This window comes from Dryas octopetala, chromosome 3 (assembly GCF_963921425.1).
Source record: "Dryas octopetala chromosome 3, drDryOcto1.1, whole genome shotgun sequence".
NCBI classification, from domain to species: domain Eukaryota; kingdom Viridiplantae; phylum Streptophyta; class Magnoliopsida; order Rosales; family Rosaceae; genus Dryas; species Dryas octopetala.
This window is the reverse complement of record NC_141368.1, coordinates 25,909,326-25,931,902: the sequence shown is the minus strand read 5'-3', so window position 1 is coordinate 25,931,902 and position 22,577 is coordinate 25,909,326. Positions and strand designations below refer to the sequence as shown.

Below are 22,577 nucleotides of genomic sequence, written 5' to 3'. Positions count from 1 at the left end.
GATCTTACTGCCCGGGTAAAAGTCTTTATTCCGTCACGGAGAGCATAACAATCACTTGTGACATGACCGTGATTGAAATGATATTTGCAAAAAATGCCCTTCTTGATCTGATCTAGGGGCGGGCCTTTGATCTCCTTAACAACTAGGAGTTGATCCTTGATCTTGGAGAAAATTGTTTCCAAGCTGGTGTTAAGAGGGGTGTATTCCGTGTATTGGACAAACTTAGGCCCCTTGCCTAGAAATTGGCGTCGCTCCTTAGTCCTGGTCTTTTTGGTTTGGACTTGAGGCTTGGGGCTTGCGTCTTCTTCTTCCTTCCTTTTGACCAAGGTTGGCTTGGATTTTAGGGCCTCCACCTGAGCATTATAATCTTCTGCTCGCGCCCACTTGGTGGCTTCGGCAGAAAGCTCGTCATAAGTTGAAGGAGGGTTCCTCATCAGATGGGAGCGAAGTCTCCCGGTGAGCAGACCTTGCATAAGAGCATTCTTGGCTGATTGGTCATCGCAATCTTCGCACTTTGTGTATTCAATGTTGAAGTGGATCAAATAGGTTTTGAGACTTTCTTCTTCCTGTTGCTTGATCAGCGACATATCGTTCAAGTTGTATAGTCATTCAGATACAACTCGATATCTCGTCAGGAAGACCCTTCGAAGGTCGGAGAAAGAGTCGATGGAGTTCGGCTTGAGGGTTCAGAACCACTCCCGTGCCAATCCTTTCAAAGTTGAAAGGAAGATTCTGCACTTCGTGACTTCAGACGCCTAGCGGGCCTCCATAGCGTATCTGAAGCTGTCAAGATGATCAAAGGGGTTCTTGGCCCCGTCGTACTGATCCATCTTGGGGGGTTTGGTGTCTTGAGAGACCTCAACATTCATAATTATGCTGGTGTATGGGAGAGGAAGTTCTTCCCCGTGATCAGTTCTGCTGAGGTATCCCTAGAGATCTCGACTTGGCCGAGCCGATCATAGACACTCCGAATTTGGTGGACCAAAGTTCGGACAAGGTTTTCCATGTTGGGTGTGGTCGACTCGGGAGCAGTTTCCGCCGAGCATTCCGTTCGGTCACCGAGTCTCTCGTTCACCAATTGGCAAGTGATCCTCTCGCCTGCCGGGCGCCGGTCAGACATGACCATGGTAGGTCTCAGCCGATCCCCTGAGGCTAGGTGTCGTTGGTTCTCCCTGAGGAGCTTGTGAGCAGCCTTGATCTTCAGAGGGCTCTTGGACTTTGTTGCCTTAACAAGTTGTGCTCTTCTCGTTTTGTCAGGTGTCTCAGGCTCATGTTATTGATTATTCTGGGATCCTCCTGAGGAAAAGCTGTTGTCATGAAAAATAGTAGTCATGGCGTAGGGATTGCGATATTGGTGATTTGTTGAAGGAAGAACTTAACACTTGTGGTGATGAACATAATGGCTGAAGACGATTTTCCCACAGACGGCGCCAATCTGTCGATGCAAATTTCCGTAAAACAGATGCAACAACTTAGAACGGATGACCTGACTGATTAGAAGCCTTGCCGGATAATGAAGTGGATGTTGATTTGAGATCTTCCTGCATAAAAAACAAGATCAAAGGAGATGGACCAGTGTGGTACCTGCCAAATACGCTCCGATGATGAAGTCAGTGATGTGTATTTGGAGGTGTTTGAATGAGAATGAGGAAGAACAAGTGATGAACTTGAGAGAATAAGGTAAGATGTTCTGGGTTTATTCTCAGCAAGTTGAGTGTATTTTGATAGACTTTTGGTGAGTAAGAGTTTGTGTATGAGAGTGATTCATCATGCTCTTTTTGTGTATATAAGTCAGCTTATATAGGTAAGGGAAGTTGTGAAGGGTAAGTTACCTGCATGTGGGCGAATGGTTGAGAAGAGGTCACGCGTTCGGCCATGAATAGTAGCATGCACAGCTACCCACCTCCTTTGCATTCAATGCTGGATTGAATGCAAGGATGGAAGATTAAGTGGGATGCCCTGATAGTCATGGCTGTGAGCTGGGATATCCCATCTGTCAGAGAGTCATGTCAGGTGCATTTAAGTATGGCAGTTCGTCCCAACGTGATCTTCTTGGAATAGCGATTCGAGGCCGAGCCGACCCGAACACATATCCTCATGTGTAGACGTGAAACCCATGTGTGATCGAATCGAACATAGATAAGTAGGCCGAGCCGATCAGGTAGGTAGTTAAATCCGGTTGCGACTTGGATTTTGAGATGATGGTCACCAAAGCCGAGCCTAACCGAACTGCGATAACCAAGAAAAGATGAACGTACACTCAGTTCTTAGAAAATTCTCAGATTGGGTCGAATCGGGTGTGAAGGATCCGCCAGGATAAGTTGATCTGAGCTGGCAATGAAAATGTGATGACGTGGAGGTCCAAGTTTAACCATTGAAAAGTCAAGGCTTGAAGTTGGATCTGACCGGCCACGTGTCGATCCATGATAGGTTGTTGAATCCATGTGGGTTTACCCACAAAACATTACCAAAGGTGGTTTTGTAAACATCTTTAGTAAGATTAAACCAATGACATAAAAATAAAATAAAAACCAACAAGTTGAATTAGGAGACCGTAAAACATCAACTATTGTCCAAAACTCCAAAAACAAAATATAATCAAAATTCATATTCCTATTATTTAACCAAAACTTAGACAAAAAAAAAAACCAAAACATTGTTAAGAAAGGCCAATGCTTCACTCAAATGCCCATGCGTTCTCTTCACGAACCTTGGCTTCTTCCTCAGGAGTGAAGTCATTCTTGATGTTGAAATCCTTCCGAATCTATTCAGGAGCCTTTCCCGCCATCATGTTGGCCACAGTTTGGCAGGTCAAGCCCAGAAGGTTCTTAATGTCCAAATAGTTTGCAGCCAAGATGATATCGAAGATTACGCTCTTGTCGACCTTCATGAACTCAGCGTCCCACTTGTAAAATGGTATTGAAGGATAAAAACAGTCCTTGCTTTCATTATTGAGAAGGATGAATTAAATACAATTTGTGTAATAAACTAACCGAAGTCATCCTGTAAACTAGGAAGACTCTTGACTGGTTCAAGACTTATTCAAACAAGAATTCAAAATTCAAAAATAAATTCCAAGCAACAACTGACGGTTTCCAGCTTCCAGCATGTAGGTAGGTTCGTTATCGAATATGCCCCCTCAAGATAGGCTGCTGGAAGAGAGGCCAATCTTGACCTTCAATGTCTGAAAACGTGGTCTTGGTAAGGAATTGGTTAGAGCATCAGCCAATTGATCCCTAGAAGAAACATGAGCCACAAAAAGTGCTCCAGATTGAACCCGCTTCTTGAGGAAGTGAAAGTCAATCGCAACATGCTTCATACACATATGAAATATGGGATTAGTGCACAGGTGGGTTGCACCCACATTGTCACAATAAATAACCGGTGAAGTGGACAATGTGAAACAAAGATCAATTAGAAGAAAACAGATCCAAGAAAGCTCGACAATAGTGACAGCGACAGAGCGGTACTCTGCCTCCGTGGAGGAGCGAGCCACAATGCTTTGTTTTTTTGAGCTTGGGATTACGCCCAAGGTAGACAACATAAGCCCCTGTTGATGCAAAATCATCTTTGTCCCCAGCCCAGTCAGCGTCGGAATATGCATAAAGAGTGAAGGGAGAGGCACGGTGGAGCTGAATGCCTTCATTAATAGTGCCACACAAATACCTGAGCAGACGCTTGACAAGACTCCACTGCTCCATTGTTGGTTGATGCATAAATTGGGAAAGCTTATTGATAGTGAAGGATATGTCCGGACGTGTAAGTGACAAGTACTGTAATTGACCAATGACTTGGCGAAACTGAGTGGGATCAGCTAATGAAGATCTTACGTGAAGAGTGGGCGGTGTACTAGGTGGTAGAGGAGTAAGTACGGGCTTGGCACCAACCATGTTCGTGCGTTGAAGGATGTCCAATATATACTGGCGCTGAGAAAGTAAGATGCCATAGCGATTGGAAATGAGTTCCACTCCAAGAAAATATGACAAATTGCCAAGATCCTTGAGGGAAAAATGTTGAGCAAGATATTCCACAAATGAGTTGAGAGCAGCATTATTGTTTCCAGTTAAGACGATGTCATCTACATAAACAAGCAAATAAAGCAGATGATCATGATGTTTGAGAACAAACAGTGATGTGTCGGCAGTGGAATTGCATAACCTAGTTTGTAGAAGAAATTGTCTAAGCTCATGGTACCAGGCCCGCAGGGCCTGTTTGAGGCCATAGATGGCTTTTCGGAGTTTGCATACATAGGAGGGGCGATCAGCATCCACAAACCCCTGGGGTTGGGCCATATAGACATCTTCAGTGAGCCTTCCTTAGAGAAATGCGTTGTTGACATCGAGTTGGCGAAGAGGCCAGCCGTGGCTGACTGCAAGACTAAGTACAAGTCGGATGGTGGTTGGTTTAATTACTGGGCTGAAGGTTTCATGGTAGTCAATGCCGGGCAGTTGGTGAAAGCCTTTGGCCACTAACTGAGCTTTGTACCTGTCAATGGAACTGTCAGAATTTCGTTTAATCTGAAATATCCATTTACAACCAACAATATTAGCAACTGAAACAAGTGGAACAAGTTCCCATGTCCCATTTCGGACTAGAGGATCAAACTCCTCTGACATGGCTTGACACCACTTATGATCTTTGAGAGCTTGGGTCACAGAGGTTGGAGGTTGATTGGGTGAGGAAACTAGCTGGGTGTGAAGGTTCATTTTTTTGAGTGGTTTTTAGATATTGTTTTTGGCTCGGGTGGTCATACCATGTTGGTTGAGGGAAGGTGGATTGTCGGTGGGGTTGAGTGGAGCTGCTACAGCAGATGTGAGTGGGTTGGAATGGAGTTGGGGTGCTAAACTTACGGGTTGTGGGTGGGGAAGTACCTGTGCAATGGCGGGTGAGGGGGCTGCAAGTTGTGGCGTGGGGGGTGCTGCACGGATAGGGGAAGTGGTTGAGGAAGGAGCTGCACTCGGAGGCACGACTTGAGGTAGTGCTGCAGAAGAAGGGATGGTTGCCGGCAAAGCTGGAGGAGAAGTGGGCAAGTGAATTGTTGGTGGTATCCAAATGTCAATGGAAGTGGGTGTGGGTTTAGGTGCTGATGCATGAAGTGTTTGTATGGGAAGACAGACTCAATAAAATGCACATGTCGGGAGACATATATTTTGGATGCAGAGGGGTCAAAGCACAAGTATGCACTTTGAGAGAGTAAGTACCCTAGAAAAACACAAGATTTGGACCGTAGATCAAGTTTGTGAGAAGAGTAAGGTCGTAGCCAAGAGTAACAAAGACACCCGAAAATTTTTAGTTTAGAATAATTGGGTCTTTCATGGAAAATGAGTTCACAGGGGGAGGAGAGATGGAGGGTGGGAGTGGGTAGTCTATTGATGAGAGAGACAGCCGTGGTGAAATCATGAGACCAAAAAGGTAGTGGAAGGGATGCGTGAGAGAGTAATGTGAGGCATGTTTCAACAATGTGACGATGTCGTCTTTCAGAATATCCATTATGTTCAGGTGTGTGTGGAGGGGTGGTGAGATGAGAGATGCCATTAATGGCAAGATAGTCGTTGAGTGCGATGTATTCACCACCATTGTCAGAATATAATGTAGTAATTTTATGGTGAAAATGATTTTCTACAATGTTCTTGAAGCGAATGAATGTGTCTTTAACATCAGGTTTTCTTTTTAGAGGATAAAGCCATATGTATTTTGTGAAATAGTCCACAAATATTACATAATATTTGAACCCATCATGTGAGGTGACAGGAGAGGTCCAAACATCAGAGAATATTATTTGCAGGGGTTGTGTTGATTTGAGAGATGAATTAGAAAACGGCAACTTGTGACTTTTATTACAACGGCAATCATGACATAAAAAGCCTTTTGACAATGGAGAAGATATATCTAAATGATGACATGAAACAATGTGATTTAAAAATGGAGAGGCAGGATGTCCTAATCTATGGTGCTAGTTGGAGGTTGAGGTGTGAACACTAGAGAATGCGAGAATTGGGGAGGACTTTGGATTGAATGCTGGCCACTCATACACTCCATCTTTAGTGGTTCCCTTCAAGAGGATTGTCCCCGTGCGAAGATCCTTCACATGAAAAGCAGAGGGTAAGAATTCAACATATGTGTTATTGGTTTTGCAAAATTGAGAAATAGATAATAAATTTATTTTCATGGTTGGGACACAAAGAATATCATGCAATTGAAATGAGTGTGAATGAGTAGTAATCGATGTAGAACCAGTGTGGGTGATAGGTACACCCGTGCCATCGCCAATCATAATGTCATCAGTGCCTGTGTATGGTGAATGAAGAGAGAGATTGCTTAAGTCGGATGTGACATGGTGCAATGCTCCACTGTCGAGTAGCCATGGTGGATTGTTGGAGGTGTTGGCGGCAAAATGAGCCTGGGGCTGCCATGGTGTGGTGGATTGGTTTGGTGGTGGCGCTGATCTTGTGTTGTATTGTTGGGTAGGTATAACCTGAAAAGAGGGACACCGCTTGGCTGTGTGACCTTGAGTGCCACAAATTTGACAAAATCCAAGGTATGGGTGTGGAGGTGTTCGGTTGCTGCGAGGTGATGGTGTATAAGAGGGATTGTTGGACCAGAGGGACGCCAGCTAGAATTCTTATTGTTGGAGGGGCGCCGGGTATTGTTGGGAGGTGGGGGGCGAAAGAATGATGTGTTGCATGAGGCAGGGTTGGCAGTGGCTGGAAATGTCACTTCGGTCTTGGTGGTGGAAAGGGTAGCTTCAAAGGTGAGGAGTTTGTCATGCAGCTCTTCGAAGGAAATGGAAGTGTCACGAGCCTGAACTGCTCGGACAAGTTCTTTGTAATCAGCATCGAGCTCAGTTAGGATTTTGTCTGTCACGTCTTCATCACTAAGAGAGGCGCCCAAGATGGCGAGTTCATCAGCTCGGGCCTTGACGGATTGAAGAAAATCTGTGATAGATAGATTGCTTTTCTTTTGGTTATTGAAGAGAGCTTTGATTTGCTTTATGCGTCCACGAGTAGGTTTGCATATGTATTGGCCAAAATGTTCCATGCTTCTTGGGAGGTCTTTGTTTGAGCCACAAAAGAAATGATGGTGTGGGAAAGAGAGCCAATAATAGCATTGAGAAGAAGCTGGTCCTGGCGTAACCAGTGGGTGTGGGTAGGGTTAGGGGTGGCTGTGTTGTTAATTGTGATGGTGGGTGGTGGCTTGACTTTGGAGCCATCGATATAACCAATAAGGTCGTATCCGATGCAAAAAGTTTGGAATTGTAGTTTCCAGGAGAGATAGTTGGAACTGTTGAGCTTGAGAGGAGCTTGGGCAGTGACATTGATGGTGATAAGTTGATTTTCATTGGAGGAGCTTGCTGTGTTTGAGGAGGGATTGGTCACTGTGGACATTGTGTGCACAGGAAAAGAAAAGAAGTGGGGAGATCGTAAAGCTCTGATACCATGTAAAATGTTATTGAAGGATAAAAACAGTCCTTGCTTTCATTATTGAGAAGGATGAATTAAATACAATTTGTGTAACAAACTAACCGAAGTCATCCTGTAAACTAGGAAGACTCTTGACTGGTTCAAGACTTATCAAAAAAAGAGGAAACATCCAATAATTATTCAAACAAGAATTCAAAATTCAAAAATAAATTCCAAGCAACAACTGACGGTTTCCAGCTTCCAGCATGTAAATAGGTTCGTTATCGAATACCACTTCTTGAGAGACTCCTCGCTCGCCGCCGCCGCCTCAATGTGCTTCTTGCAGTACTCGATGACCATGGCTAGGATACTGCTGGTCACGTTCGGCAAAGGTATCGCATTGTTGGCACAGTCGTCCTCCACCATGTGCTTTATGGTCTACGATTCCAGAGCCACCGCCTCTTCCACCTCGAACGCCTCTCCGTCCGAGCTCTCAAGGGTTATCATCTTCTTCTCAAACGACATCGTTACTTCGGTTGGCTTTCAAAGATTGGGAGTTTGGACGATTTGGTTTTGGGTTTCAAAGACTGAGAGATTTGTGTTCAAAAGCTTTGAGAATTGGGGAGATTTATAGGAGTGAAAGTAAGTAACCCTTAATTACCTTCTCCTTGTAGGAAAAGGAAAACTTGTAGGAGAAGGAAAATGCCCGGCCATATAACACATAATGTTAAAAAAATATGATGATAACAGGCACGTTAGAAAAATTAAAATATATAAACCAAAAGTGTTCTTTCCTAACTCACGTGGCACTTTGACTTGAAAATTTGTTACCTTAAATTTTTTTCACTCTAATAAATAAAAAAAATAATTACAGCAAATTTTATTTTATTAATTTTGTAAAAGCTACTTTATTGGAGTTGATGAAAATATCATGAAATAATAAAGAATTAAATTTTTTTATTGTTTGGATAGTAAGTGGGCTCTAATTTACTCTAATTTGACATATAAAATATTTCATAATTTTTCCTTTGATCAAATTTAACCATGAGTTTGCCTTATCCATTAGAAGCTCAAAATCTGATATGACACCATAAATAAAGTTTGCTCCATCATTTGCCTCATTCATTGATGATGCTCTAAGAGGGCTGAAAGCCAAATTATTTGACTGTGAGCAGGGGCAGACCCAGGATTTCAACATGGGTGGGTTGAAATTCTACTAATTTTTTCTTTAGAAAATTTGTTTTGACAAATTCCAAATTTATTGAAAAATTTCTATTATTTACTACATTTTCAACTACAAAATACATAAAAACTAGAGATAATTAGACTTAGATCTTTTAGAAAAACAGTTTTTAGATGGAGACAGGAAGTGTTTTAAAATTTATAAGAAAATCCTTTAATTCATAATAATTTATAAGACAATTCTTTTAATTCATAATAAAATCCTTTTAATTTATAAGAAAATCCTTTTAATTCATAATAAAGTCTTTCTCCGATTTGAAGGGTATTTCTCTCTATTTAAATGATATCCCCTTCTTTTAATTCATAATAAAGTCTTTCTCCGATTTGAAGGGTATTTCTCTCTATTTAAATGGTATCTCCTTCTAGGGTGTAGAGTAGGCTTTGTAGAGGCTGCATGTTAGGTGTTAAGTCCGAGATTTTGGGCAGAGCCGTCAAAGAAGAAAAATAAAAAGACTTAATTAAAAACCTTAAATCACTACCGGTCTTAGTTTAAGAAAAACTCGTAAAATGAACTGGACTTTAAGTCTCCCTAAAAACTATCATATAAAAATATTTATATATATAAAGAAATTTATTTAAACAAAACTAAAGAAAAAAGAAAAAGAAAAAAAGGAAGCAAAGCAAATTGTCACTTGCACTCCCAGCAATAGCTAAAGTAGTTATTAACCTATTAAATCATATATATCAATTAACATTTGAGTTCTTTATTAAAAAATGGATGGAATTGTTGGTCCGTAACTCTCAGATTCATTGGCTATATGTGAATGGCAAACAGAGATTAACAAAAGAAACTTGCATCTATTATCTCTTTCTTTTCCACATCTCTGAGTGTTCAAGTCAACCTAATCAACTAATCTTTCCAACCTTCCTTGATCAGTCGTCGTGAGGCAAGGCCTTTGCCAGAGAGTGAGGTGATGGGGAGAGAGAAAGAGAGTGTGAGAGAGAAACAGAGAGATTTGGCTGGGAGAGTGAGGTGATGGTGGGAGGAGGGAGAGAAAGGGGTTGATGGTGGCCGGAGAGGGGAGGGAGGTGGGGGGCCCAGTGGTGGGGAGGGTTCTACATCCTCCCCATCCCTCCCAATTGTTTTTAATTAATTTTAGTTTTTTTTTCAATTCTTTTAATTTTTTTATTATTATTTTTTAACAATGATTAAAAATACATTTTTTCTCTCATAAATTGGTCACATGACCAATTTTAAACGACATGTATGACTGAATTGACGGAAAGTCCTTGATTGATTGCTACAAAAAGTAAGTTATGAATCCTTAATTGGAACACTTTGAATGTCGCATCCTCATCTGAAAAATGGTGTAAAAGTCGAGTCATTTTGCTAGAATTGTTTAAAAAAAAAAAAGATAATAAATAAATTTGATGCCTAGAAAGAAATCAGGCATCTTCTTCAAAAGTATGAGAACTAGTTGAGTCCTCAGTTTTATATTGGGCCAAGACGAGTTTTAATTTAACCCCATATAAAAATAGTAGTAGTCAAGACAAGTCTGTAAGAATTTTTGGAAATTTTTGGAAATTTTTTTCGTATCCGTAGTTATTTTTGGCGAATTTTCAAACTGTGTGTATGGGGTGTTAAGACATATTTGTTCTTGAAAGAATTGTATTTTAAACAGAAAATTAAACAGTAATGGACGAACAGACCAAATTAATGTGAAGTGGCAAAAATGAAGAATGACATTGAATAAAATTGCACTTTAGGAATAAAATTGATGTTTTAGTGAAACTTGATGAAACTTGAGGTACTATTTGTGATAAAAAAAAAAACCTTCTATTATTAATCTATGTACTCTTTATTTGATGATCGGATTCTTTCAAAGTGCCGTTGATTTTGTCTTAATGCTCTATTCTTTCAAAGTGAAATGATATTTGAAGATTGAAATGCAAAGTGTTATTCAATAGTCAACACTTCACATGCATAATGGGCTTGTCCCTATGAATGAAATTAATTAAGCAGACAACTGCTTCGAACTCTGAACAAGTTCACATGAATAAATAGTAAGCAATGAAGTTAATCTCCCAAAAGCATCTCCTCACAGTCTGAATTAGAGTTCTAGCAAGAAGAAGCTCACTCTCTGAGAATTCCACATCACAAACCAAACTCTTCTTTGTTTCAATATTCTTCTTCTGCACTAACCAAGAATTATATCATGGCTCTAGCTTTAGTAGGTGGAGCTTTTCTCTCTTCTTCTCTCTGTTTTGTTTGATAGGATGGCTTCTCGTCAGGTAGTTGACTTCATCCGTGGAAAGAAAATCACCAATAGACTGCTCAAGAAGTTGAAGATAAAGTTGCTGTCAGTGAATGCAGTGCTGGATGATGCCGAGGAGAAGCAAATCAGGAACCCAATGGTGAAGGAGTGGCCTGACGAGCTTAAAGATGCTCTCTAAGCAGCAGGGGATTTGTTGGATGAGATCAATACTGAAGCTCTGCGATGCAAGATAGAAAGTGAATCTGGAAGCAGCACCAGCAGCAGCACTAGGCAGGTACATAATCTCAATTCCATGTTGTCTGATGAATTTGACAAAACTCTCGAACCCAAGGTTTTGGAGATTCTTGAGAGATTAGAACTCATTGTAAATGAAAAAGATGTGCTTGGTCTGAAAGAAGGTGTCAAAGGTAGACCACAAGGAAGAATAGGTGAAAGTACTTCTTTGGAAGATGATTCTGGTGTGTATGGAAGGGATGAGGATAAGGAGACCATCATTCAATTATTGTTATCGGACAGTGCAACTGAAGAGAAGATAAATGGGATTCCCATTGTGGGCATGGGTGGGGTCGGAAAGACCACACTTGCTCAGCTTGTATACAATGATGTTAGAGTAAAGCAACATTTTGACCTTCAAGCATGGATTTGTGTTTCTGAAGAATTTGATGTTCTTAGAATAACACAAAAAATATATGGGTCAATCACTTCAGAAACATGTGCCATCACAGAACTAGATTTACTTCAAGTTAAATTGAAAGAGGCTTTAACAAATAAGTTTTTCTTTGTTCATGATGATGTTTGGAACGAGAATTATATTCAATGGGATGGCTTAAGGAGTTCCTTTGAATCTGGAGCACATGGGAGCAAGATTATTGTCACAACATGCAATGAAGTTGTTGCATCTGTGATGCGTACTCTTCCAACTCACCATCTAATGCAAATAACTGAGGAAGATTGTTGGTTGTTATTTGCAAAACATGTCTTCAAAAATGCAAGTGTTAGTGCACATCCAAATCTTGAAGTAATTGGAAGACAAATTGTTAGAAAGTGTAAAGGTTTTCCTTTGGCTGCAAATCACTAGGTGGTCTCTTACGCTTTGAATTAAATCCAGAAGCATGGGAACATATACTAAAAAGCGACATATGGGAGTTGTCACATAAAGAGAGTAACATTCTTCCATCTCTATGGTTGAGCTACTCTTATTTACCTTCACACCTCAAGTGTTGTTTTGCCTGTTCTTCGATATTTCCCAAAGATTATGAATTTACAAAATCTGAATTGGTATTGTTGTGGATGGCTGAAGATCTCTTAAAACCCAAAAAGAAGAAAATTGTGGAAGAAGTTGGAGATGACTACTTCAATGATCTAATCTCAAGGTCATTTTTCCAACGTTCAAGTCGTTATTTCCACCCAACTTTTACCATGCATGACCTTATAAATGATTTAGCAAAATTTGTATTAGAAGAATTTTGTTTTATGTTGGAGGATGATGACTCACTCAACATTAATGTAAGTAAAACTCGTCATTTCTCATACATGAGAAGAAGGGATCATGGCTTTGAGAAATTTGAGGCTTTATATGAAGCCAAGTATTTGCGCACCTTCCTACCATTATCACAAGGTTATTTTGCTCCAAAATTTCCAATATTAGACAAGGTATTACATGATCTATTGCCAGCACTGCAATACTTATGAGTGCTAAAGTTAGTAGAATATGATATTAGGGAGTTGCCTGATTCAATTAGTAACTTGAAACATTTAAGGCACTTGGACTTGTCTCGCAATCCAATCAAAAGGTTACCTGATACGTTGTGTACTTTGTATAATTTACAAAAATTATTGTTGTGGGATTGCGGACTTGTTCAGTTACCAACCAACTTGGGGAGACTAATCAACTTGAGCCATCTTGATACCACCGGTGTCTTCGGTACAGAATTAGAAAAGATGCCACCAAACACGGGTAAATTGAAAGATCTCCAATTATTAACCGACTTTGTCTTAGACAAGCATACAGGGAATTACATTGTAGACTTGAATGAGCTTAAACAAGTACAGGGAACACTTCATATCTCAGGACTTGATAATGTCCATGATGGCGATGCTTTAGGCCTACTACTATGCAGCCGGAAAGTGTGACCCAAAACCCATTTTGGGTCACAAATGGGTCACAAATGGGTCACACCTTAACACTATGGGCCGGAAAATGTGACCAAAAGAGGGTGTAACCCAAAAGAGGGTTTCAGTGTGAGCCATTTTGTGTGTGACCCAAAATCAGCAAAGCCACCCACGTGAAGAGAGAGAAGCAAAAGCTGGGCAAAAAGCTAGGTGGGCCCCGCGCCTGTTGCTGCTGACGCAAGTGTCGGCTGAAGGCTGGAGATGACCGTTGCAGCGCCTGGCTTCCTCGGCTGTTGACGCGTGGCGGGCTGGTTTGGTCACCAACGGTCCAGATGAGATGACCGTTGGTGATCAACGGCTGCTGTGGTTTGTTATTTTTTTTTTATTTTTTTTTTAGATGGGCCGGAAAATGGATCAAAGGCTGAGATGAATGGACCGTTGATAATCAACGGTCCAGATCGGCCAAATCCTTTTTTTTTTTAACAAATATTTAATAAATCATTTAAAATAGATATAATATCCGAAAAATTGCCAAAAAATTTCAAAAAAATTCCCCAAACCCTCCAACAGCTATATTTTCAAATGGGTCTATATATATCACACAACACTCATATGGTTTCATCACAATTTACAACCTTTGTTTACCAAATTTACACAAATTTTTTTTTTCTTTGTCATGGCTCCAAGAGGAAGTGCTTGGGTGGTAGCTGAAGATGAAGCCCTAGTGATGGCATACCTAGAGAGGTCTCCCGACGGTTGTCTTGGTGCCCAAAATAGAGCCGCCATGCTTTGGGAACAAATTTATCAAATTTTCAAGCGTAACATGGGGGGTGAAACAATTCGTAAGGTTGGCGGTGTTAAAGCACGATTCAAAGATATTGCGCGTGATTGCAACAAATTTTATGCTTGCTTATTGGAGGCTGAGCGAATGCGTGCAAGCGGTGCAAGTGATGCCAATGTGGTAAGTTTTTATGCATTTATATATTTGCATGATTATTTTTTGTTTTATCCAATTATCAAGCATATTTATATATTTGTATAATTATTATATGTTTTGTTTATAAATGAAGCATATTTATATAATGGTATTACTATTTTATTGTTTTGTATATGTATCAAACATATTTATATATTTGTATGATTATTTTTGGTTGTGTTTATAAATGTAGCATATTTATATAATGATATTATTATATTGTATTTTGTTTATCTATCAAGCATATTTATATATTTGTATGATTATGTTTTTTGTTTTGTTTATAAATGTAGCAAATTTACTATTTATTTAAGTTATGTTTGCATTTCCACAAGAAAATTTATATATTTTTATTTTTATTTTATTATTGTAGGTTACGCAAGCACTTGAAGGCTTTCGAAACAAGACTGGATTCAAGTTTCCCTGGGTGCACATTTGGGAAAAAATAAAGGAAAGTGCAAAGTATGCTGCGGTTCATGCTCCTGTTCGGGTTAGTGATTCAGAGACCCCCGCCACCGACGATGCCGACACTCCCGCCGATGATGATCCCGAGGAGACCGATCCAGTCATACCACTTGGAGAGGACGAAAACCCACCACCATTCCAACCAATAGGTTCCTCGCGGCCAAGGCGACCAGGGAGAAACCATGCAAAACGGGCCAAGGCAGCCGAGCCCGTCCAAACTCATATGCTTGAGGCAGTAGATCATTATAATGAAAATTCAAGGATTTTCATACAAACGAGACTTGACAGAGAGCGTGCAAGGAGTGAAAGAGACGCCGCAAAGGAAGCAAGAGAAAGGATGAGGATCGAGAGGCAGCTAGAATGGGAAGAACAAAATATTATGGGCCAAGACCTCTCCAAAATGAATGATGGGCAACGGATGTATTGGGAGCAAAAGATGGCTGAAGTCATTGCAAGGAGGCAAATGCGTGCTAACCACCATTCGGAGTGCACTCCATCTGGATACTACCCAGATCTTTCCAACCTCAATCACTCAAACCAGGGGTACCCGCCTAATAATTAGAATTAGACCTTGCTCTTTAAATGTGTTTTTTAGTTTGAATGTTAATCTTGTTTTAAATTATGTTTGCTCTTTAATTGTATCCTTTAATTTGAACGTCAATCTTGTTTTAAGTCATGGTTTGCTATTTATTCAATTCGTGTTTGCATTTCCACCCAACATTGGATTCTCCCTTATTAACCACAGACTGATGCATGCTTTATAGTAGATAAGACTGATGCATGAAATGACTACACCATCATAAAGCAAATGAATGTGGACCATTCATTCCTTATCTCAAATGCAAGTGGTTTCAGTATAAATACCACTATATTTACCATGTTACACTCAATCTTATTTCAGGATCATTTCTCATTCCATAAACACCCAAATGAATACTTTGTATGTGTATTCATCCTCCTCCTCGTCTTCGGACTCTGATGCTGAATGGGATAGGGAAGAGGATGGAAGGGAGATGGTGGGTAAGTTGATTGTGTCAATGGGTCATACCGTCGTCGCCGGTACACCAAGGCATGGCGGTACTTCTTCAAATCGCCGGTACACACACCGGAATCGAGAAGCCGCCCACGAACGTCTCATGGACAACTACTTCATCCCCTCGCCAATCGAGGACACCGTGACTTTCCGCAGGCGATACCGCATGCACCAACCGCTATTCAATAGAATTCTCGAAGCGATTTGCCTCCAGGATGAGTATTTTCGGCCAACAGTTGATGTCGTCGGTAGAGTGGGTTGCACACCTCACCAAAAGGTGACTGCAGCACTGCGGGTGATGGCATATGGCATTCCATATGATTTGGTCTCAGAGTCAATGACCATTAGCCAAACCACCATACGACAGTCATTCTTGAAGTTCGTGAGAGCCATCATTGACGTCTTCGGACCAGAGTATCTCCGGAGGCCTACCCCGACCGATTTGAGGAAACTTTTGCGAAAGGGGAGCCGTAGAGGATTTCCAGGTATGATTGGTAGCTTGGATTGCATGCATTGGGTATGGCAAAATTGCCCAATGGCCGAGCAAGCTGTGTACCGTGGGCATTATCGTGTCCCAACAGTTATCCTTGAAGCCGTTGCTAGGTACGACACGTGGATATGGCATGCAAATTTTGGTATACCTGGGTCGAATAATGATATCAATGTGCTGGACTGTTCTCATCTCTTTGATGATATGATTTCCGGCCGAAACCACAGGGTGAAATTCACTGTGAATGGGATAGACTACACCATTCCATACTTTCTTGCAGATGGGATCTACCCTCAATGGTCAACTCTTATCACTACATTGCACAGTCCCGTTCTTCCCCACCATAAGTTGTTTGCCGCTCGACAGGAGGGATACAGGAAGGATGTGGAGAGGGCGTTCGGAATTTTAAAAGCCCGGTGGCAGATTATAAAACGACCTGCTCGTTATTGGCGTCCGATTGAGCTTGGGTATATCATGAAGGCGTGCATAATATTGCACAATATGATCGTGGAGGATGAGCGCCTTGAGGATGACGGTAGGGATGACCCAATAGACCCAGAAGCGAGCACTAGAAGGGCAGAAGCTGAATACGAAGGTGTAGAACCATGTCCGACCGGTGCCGCTCCATCATCATTACCTGAGATGAATGTTCGTCGGAATTTGCTTAGGGACCGAAATGTCAACGAATCCCTAAAAACTAATTTGATTGAGCACATCTGGATCCGAGAGAGGAACCCACCACTTGCCCCAACATATTGACTGGATCATGGTTCGTCAATATTGTTCTCATTATGATTTGTTAGGTTAATCTTCGCAGTTGATCCTGAAGTTTGTTATTTGTCTTTGTATTTGCCGTTTAAGTGTGTTTGTGTTTGTCAGTTGCAGTTTGTGAAATGAAATAAAGGCATTGATTTCTCTTAGCTGACATGACATGACACAACCATCACATATAGCAAAATAATTCACTGAACCAATGACAAGACTATACACTGACTCCACACTCCATCACATGCATAACACTGTTGCTTCACATGTGAGATTCGAGTATTTGTGAATCCATCAGGGAATCCAATGGGCAAGTTATGCACATTTTTTCCCTATAAATACCAAGGTTTAACTATAAGGCCAACACATTCACATAACTATCATTTAGAAATGGCTTCCTCTTCCAAGCAAAGTGTCGGTGAGAGCTCCAAGCAAGGCGTCGGTGAGATCTCCAAGCAAGGCACCGGTGAGAGCTCCAAACAACAGTGCGATCAAAGCTTCTGTAAGTGCCTCCCTAACTGTACTGCACCATTGTGCGATTATTGTTTAAAGATGGAGCGTGCAAAAGAACCAGACTGGAGGTGCTGCAAGTGTTCGGATGATATTTTGGTCCCTTTGTGTGCATTTTGCAAGAGATTGGAGCTCAAGGATCTAGCCAACCACCCAAATCTTCGCCACCAATGGTTGAACCACCTGCCAGAGCCCAAACCACCCGTGCCATGCACATGCGGGAAGAACCCTCCGATTCAACCATGTGATGAGTGTGAAACCGAACAGAAGATCTCAGATTGGTATAATTACGGGGGTGTCTATTCTTCATCATCGGACTCCGAATAAGAAGTTCGATTCATTTTCTGTCATGTCGAATGCAGTTGTTGTTGTTGTTTTTTCTTTAAATCCTCGTATTGTTCTTGTTTTTTCTTTTAGTGATCATGTTGTACTTGTTTTTCCTTTAAATCATCGTGTTGTTTTTCTTGTTTGTGGTTGTTGAAGTCCCGATGTTGTAAGGCTTATGTTGTCTAATTTATGAAATTTTCTTATTTTAAATATATTCAATATTGACCTTATTTTAAAGATCTCATTAAAATAAGATCACTAGAATCATTTTTATTATACTTTAAATTTAAAATTATCAATTAAATATCACTTAATCAATATTAGGCATATTTTAAATATGTATAAAACACTGTGACCCAAAATGGGTCACAGCACCATAAATGTGAGAATTGGGTCACAACACTATTTGTGATCCAAAATGGATTTTGGGTCACAAAAAATGGATTTACCATAGTGGAAGGCCTTAGAAGAAGCCATTATCATGAGGGACAAGAAGTATCTTGACAAACTAGATTTGATATGGTCAGTTGATACTGAGGATTCTCGAAAAGACAGAGAAGTGCTCGACAAGCTTCAACCTCACACAAACTTAAAGGAACTCAGGATTGTTTGCTATGGAGGTACCAGATTTCCAGGTTGGTTAGGAGATCATTCGTTCCCTAATAGTTTCTCTTCAACTTGAACATTGTAAACATTGTTGCTTCTTGCCACCAGTGGGGCAGCTATCGTCGTTGATAAAACTTTTCATTGTGGGGTTTAATGAAGTGGCGTCGATAGGTCCTGAGTTTTATGGTAATAATGCTTGTGTAACTAAGCCATTTAGATCTTCGAAAGAATTGACCTTCACACATATGTTGGAGTGGCAAGAGTGGTCTTATGTTGGAGGTAATGAAGAAGGTGGAATTTTTCCTAATCTGTGTAAGCTTTGTCTTAAAGGTTGTCCCAAGCTAACTGAAATATTACCCTTAGATAAACTCCCAAAGCTTGAAAGCCTAGAAATGTGTAACCTGGAATCATTCAGTGGTTCACTTTCACAGGAATCTAAAGGCCCAAAATTCCTCTCACTGTCTACCTTGGAGATATCTAGATGCCCAAATTTTGTACATTTTCCGGATGGAGGGATTGATGCCCCCAAATTGACAAAGATTTCTTTCCATGAATGTGCAAAATTGAGGTCATTTCCAGAACAAATGCGCACCCTTCTCCCATCTCTTGTGCATATGAACATACGAGGATGTCCAGAATTGGAATCATTTCCTGAAGGGGGTTTGCCTTTAAAATTGGAATTACTTGATTTTGATTGTTACAAAAAGCAGGTTGCAAACCGAACGCAGTGGGGTCTACGAAGACTCAACTCTCTTAGAAGGGTGATAATCAACTTCTACGAATGTGAAGAAGTGGATTCATTTCCTCAAGAGGGTCTGCTGCCCACCACTCTCACTTATCTCAGCATCTCCGATCTTCCCAATCTTACAACCATGGAAGGCGAGCTTCGACACCTCAACTCTCTTGAAAAGTTGTTCATTTTGGGATGCCCTGAACTCCAATTCTTGTCAAAAGAAGGACTACCCACTTCTCTTTCTCAGCTGGGAATCTGGGGATGTCCTTTGCTAACACAACGATTCCAAAGAGAGAAAGGGGAAGATTGGCCCAAGATTGCTCACATCCCTGCCATAGAGATTGATCGATGTAAGATATGATATTCAATGTTGATGGGTTCCAGCTCTTGAAATATTGTAAGTACCAAATTATCTGTCCCTGTAATTGTAACAAAGATTGATGTACCTACTTGTGCTTCAAATTTAATTTGCATATTGAATATGAAAATGCTTGCTTCTTTGTTATAGTGATCGATTATGAAAAGATAAAATGTGTCTCTTCTTCTCATTTCAATTCACAGTAGGTGCCACCTCCTTTTCTTTAGTATGAATCAAGGAGATTCTGCACTATGCTTCACTACCAAATTGATTGCAAATTTTGAGACATCTGCATACACACTTCTTACTGCTTAATTGCTTATAACTTATGAAAGACTATTATATTAATATCATTGCATTATGTACATCAACTAGTAACTGCTGTTTCTAAATTTAACCTTCCTTTTAATCTTTACTCTTTAGACACATATGTTTAAGCGATGTGTCTAAGCTATTCGAAAGAGGGAAAAAAAAAAACTGTATAATTTATATGCTCCTATTGTCAATGGTTTTCATTTTGATATTCCCTGAGGACATCAAGATACAGAAATTTACTTAGGAGACTCGCATGTTCTCCTTATAATTTTGTCTTAGTCAGTTGAACCTTGTTTCTGTGTTACTTTGTTGCCTAAGTTCTGAACGCGTAATTATATTTGTATACAACTGTATATGATGGGACATTGGCAAAAGTGTCAGTTGTATGTGTTGGCACATGTCAAGATCTTTCTACAATTTGGATCAGTTTTTTCAATCACATTTTCTCTTACAGGTTTAATGGCTTACAATTATCAGCTTTGCGACTGGATGGTTCTACTCAAAGACTATCAACCTCAGTATGCACTTAAGGTATATTTTTATTGGTTTGCAACATTTTCTTTTTGTTTTAAATTTTGTGCAGTTTTTTTTTTTTTTTTTGGCTGAGTCAATTGGCACATATTAAATTTGACATTTTCTTTTCAATCGCAATTTTGACAGGCTTCTTAGTTCAATTCTTGATTTTGGACCAAATTACAACCTTTTTACTATCATGAAAGTGAGTGAAAACAGTAATTGCAGACAGGTAAACTCTTTTGGCATTGTCAACCTCTATGTGCCCTTTAGGTATATTATCTGGTTTGTAGTATTTCATTTTGCCTTTCTCCCCAGTTTTGATACTAAGTTCATTGCTGTTTAAAATTGGACAGGGTTTCCGATTAACGTTTATTGGTCTTAGAATTTCATAATCACAATTTTTACAGGTTTTCTCTTGTTAATTCTTATACAGAAGTAATTGGAAAATTGTAAATGCTGAAGGATCCACTCAACAGGCATCAAGCTCAACAAGCTGTACATATACCGTCTCTTGTTTAATATCCCTTTGTTTCTTCTCTGTTTTTTTTTTTTCCTGTTTGTTATGGCTAACGGGAGTGATCATCTTCTATTTTCAGAATTACTGGAGGTCAACTAAAATAATGATTCCTTGACACTGTCCAGCATGAAAGGATCTTGTTCAACAAAGATTGGGGGACTGATGCTATTAAGGAAATTTGTTTCTCTGGTCCAAACTGAATAGATGCTATTGGATTTTGCGTGCGGTGAATTATGGCTTCTATGGCGCAAAGAAGATGTTGACATTGAGTTAAACCATCCACCTTAAAGCAGATTAATGAATGCAGCAGTGTGCTTCCTTCCTGAACTCCAAAACCAGATGATGTTCAGCATGGGGCCAGGTTTCTTTTGTACTTCATAGAACTGATTTATTTAACAACTTCTTCGTTCAGGGCATGTTCTTGTTGAGAACTTCATATTTATAGGGATATTCTCCTGCTTCAGTGTTCTTGTCCTTATTTGAGATGATTGAATGAACAAAAAAATAAATAAAAATGAGATGATTGAATTTAAGGGGATGTTTGACCAAAAAAAAAAAAAAGAGAATTTAAGGGGATGCCCGCCAACACTTCCCTCTAGTGAGTAGATATCTACAAATACAAGTGAGTATTAAAGGATCAATAATAATATACACACCAATTGTTTCCTTAATTAATTTTATTACCAATTAATATAAGGAGAAGATTTTCGCACTTCACTTTTCTCTACATGCACTCTTCTTTTTTTCTTTTTTTTAATATATTTTTATTAATTGTATTTCCAAAACTACCCTTTCCAATACACTCTCTCACCTCAAATTTATCTTTTTTTTTTTTTTTCTCTAATAGTAATTATGAGTAGATTCTCATTTTTCGTTCCCTTCACCCATACAGCCAAACAAGGTCCAGTTGTGCACCTTGTTATTCAAAACAATGACTGAGAGGCACACATCCCCTGCATTCCCCCATTTTCCTATTCTTACTGTTCTTTGTACTAAACATAAGTTGTAGTGACTGAAAGCCTTTTTCCATTTTAGCACTTTAAGATTTGGATTAACATATTTTTATTTAAGAGTTTTTATTTGATCAATACTTATGTCTTTCAGACTTTCAAGAAGGTTTGTGGGCTGCCTACTTTTGTTAATTTGAACCAATTGGAGTTGGTTCGTCTTGATTGCAGTTCCTCGGACTTGGTGGCAGTGTTTCTCAAGAGATCACCTAATCTGGAAGATCTTTGCTTACATTATGTAAGATGTTTTTACCCTTGTGCTATGTGATTTCAACATGCAGCTCTTAAAGATTCTCATTTCATTCTTTCTTTTAAAGTATCATCAGGGCTCCAAATGCAGTTCAAATTCCCAGAGAATCATTGGAATCCACCAGAGGTTGTGTCTACTTGTTTGTCCCACACTCCCACCTCAAGACTATCTCCATACTAAGATTCAAGGGATGTCTGGTTGTGATGGAAATCGATCATCAAGAATTTGTTAAAGATTGGTAGAGGTTTGAATAAGATGAAAATTTATGCAGGTGAGCTCGATACAGAAGAGGAAGATAAGTTATGCAAGGAAGTTCAAATGTATGAAAGGGGTTCAACTACTTGTCGAGTTAAATTTATCCAGATGTGATTTTAGGTTTTTTTCTAGTTTTGAAGTCCAGTTCCAGGTTGTAGAAGGCCGGATTCTGTTTCAAAGTTGTAAAAGCCTAATCTTTGTTGATGGAAGATGGAAGTGTTTGTTTGTTTGTTCTCCATTGTATAATTTTCATATTAGTTCTGTTTCGCTTCTTTTAATTTTGGGGGGAATTCGATTATGGTGACATGCTTGTATTTGAAATTTAAAGAGACAACATATATATTGGCATTTGCAATGGAAAAGTACATGGTTAATTCAACTTCTTTGATCTATTATTCTTCATTCCTTCTATATATATTCAAAACAAAAGCTGTGGTGACACATACAGGGCAAGTACTGCAGAATGTACTTCCCACTTATTTGA

The 22,577-nt window shown here is 39.8% G+C and overlaps 2 pseudogenes; one reads left to right on the top strand and one right to left on the bottom strand.

Annotated features, from left to right (window-relative positions):
* Nucleotides 1-2,677: 2,677 nt before the first annotated feature.
* LOC147292068 (SKP1-like protein 1A) lies at nucleotides 2,678-7,925 on the bottom strand (annotated as a pseudogene).
* A 2,873-nt stretch (nucleotides 7,926-10,798) lies between these two features.
* LOC147292067 (putative disease resistance RPP13-like protein 1) lies at nucleotides 10,799-22,369 on the top strand (annotated as a pseudogene).
* The last annotated feature ends 208 nt before the right edge of the window (nucleotides 22,370-22,577 follow it).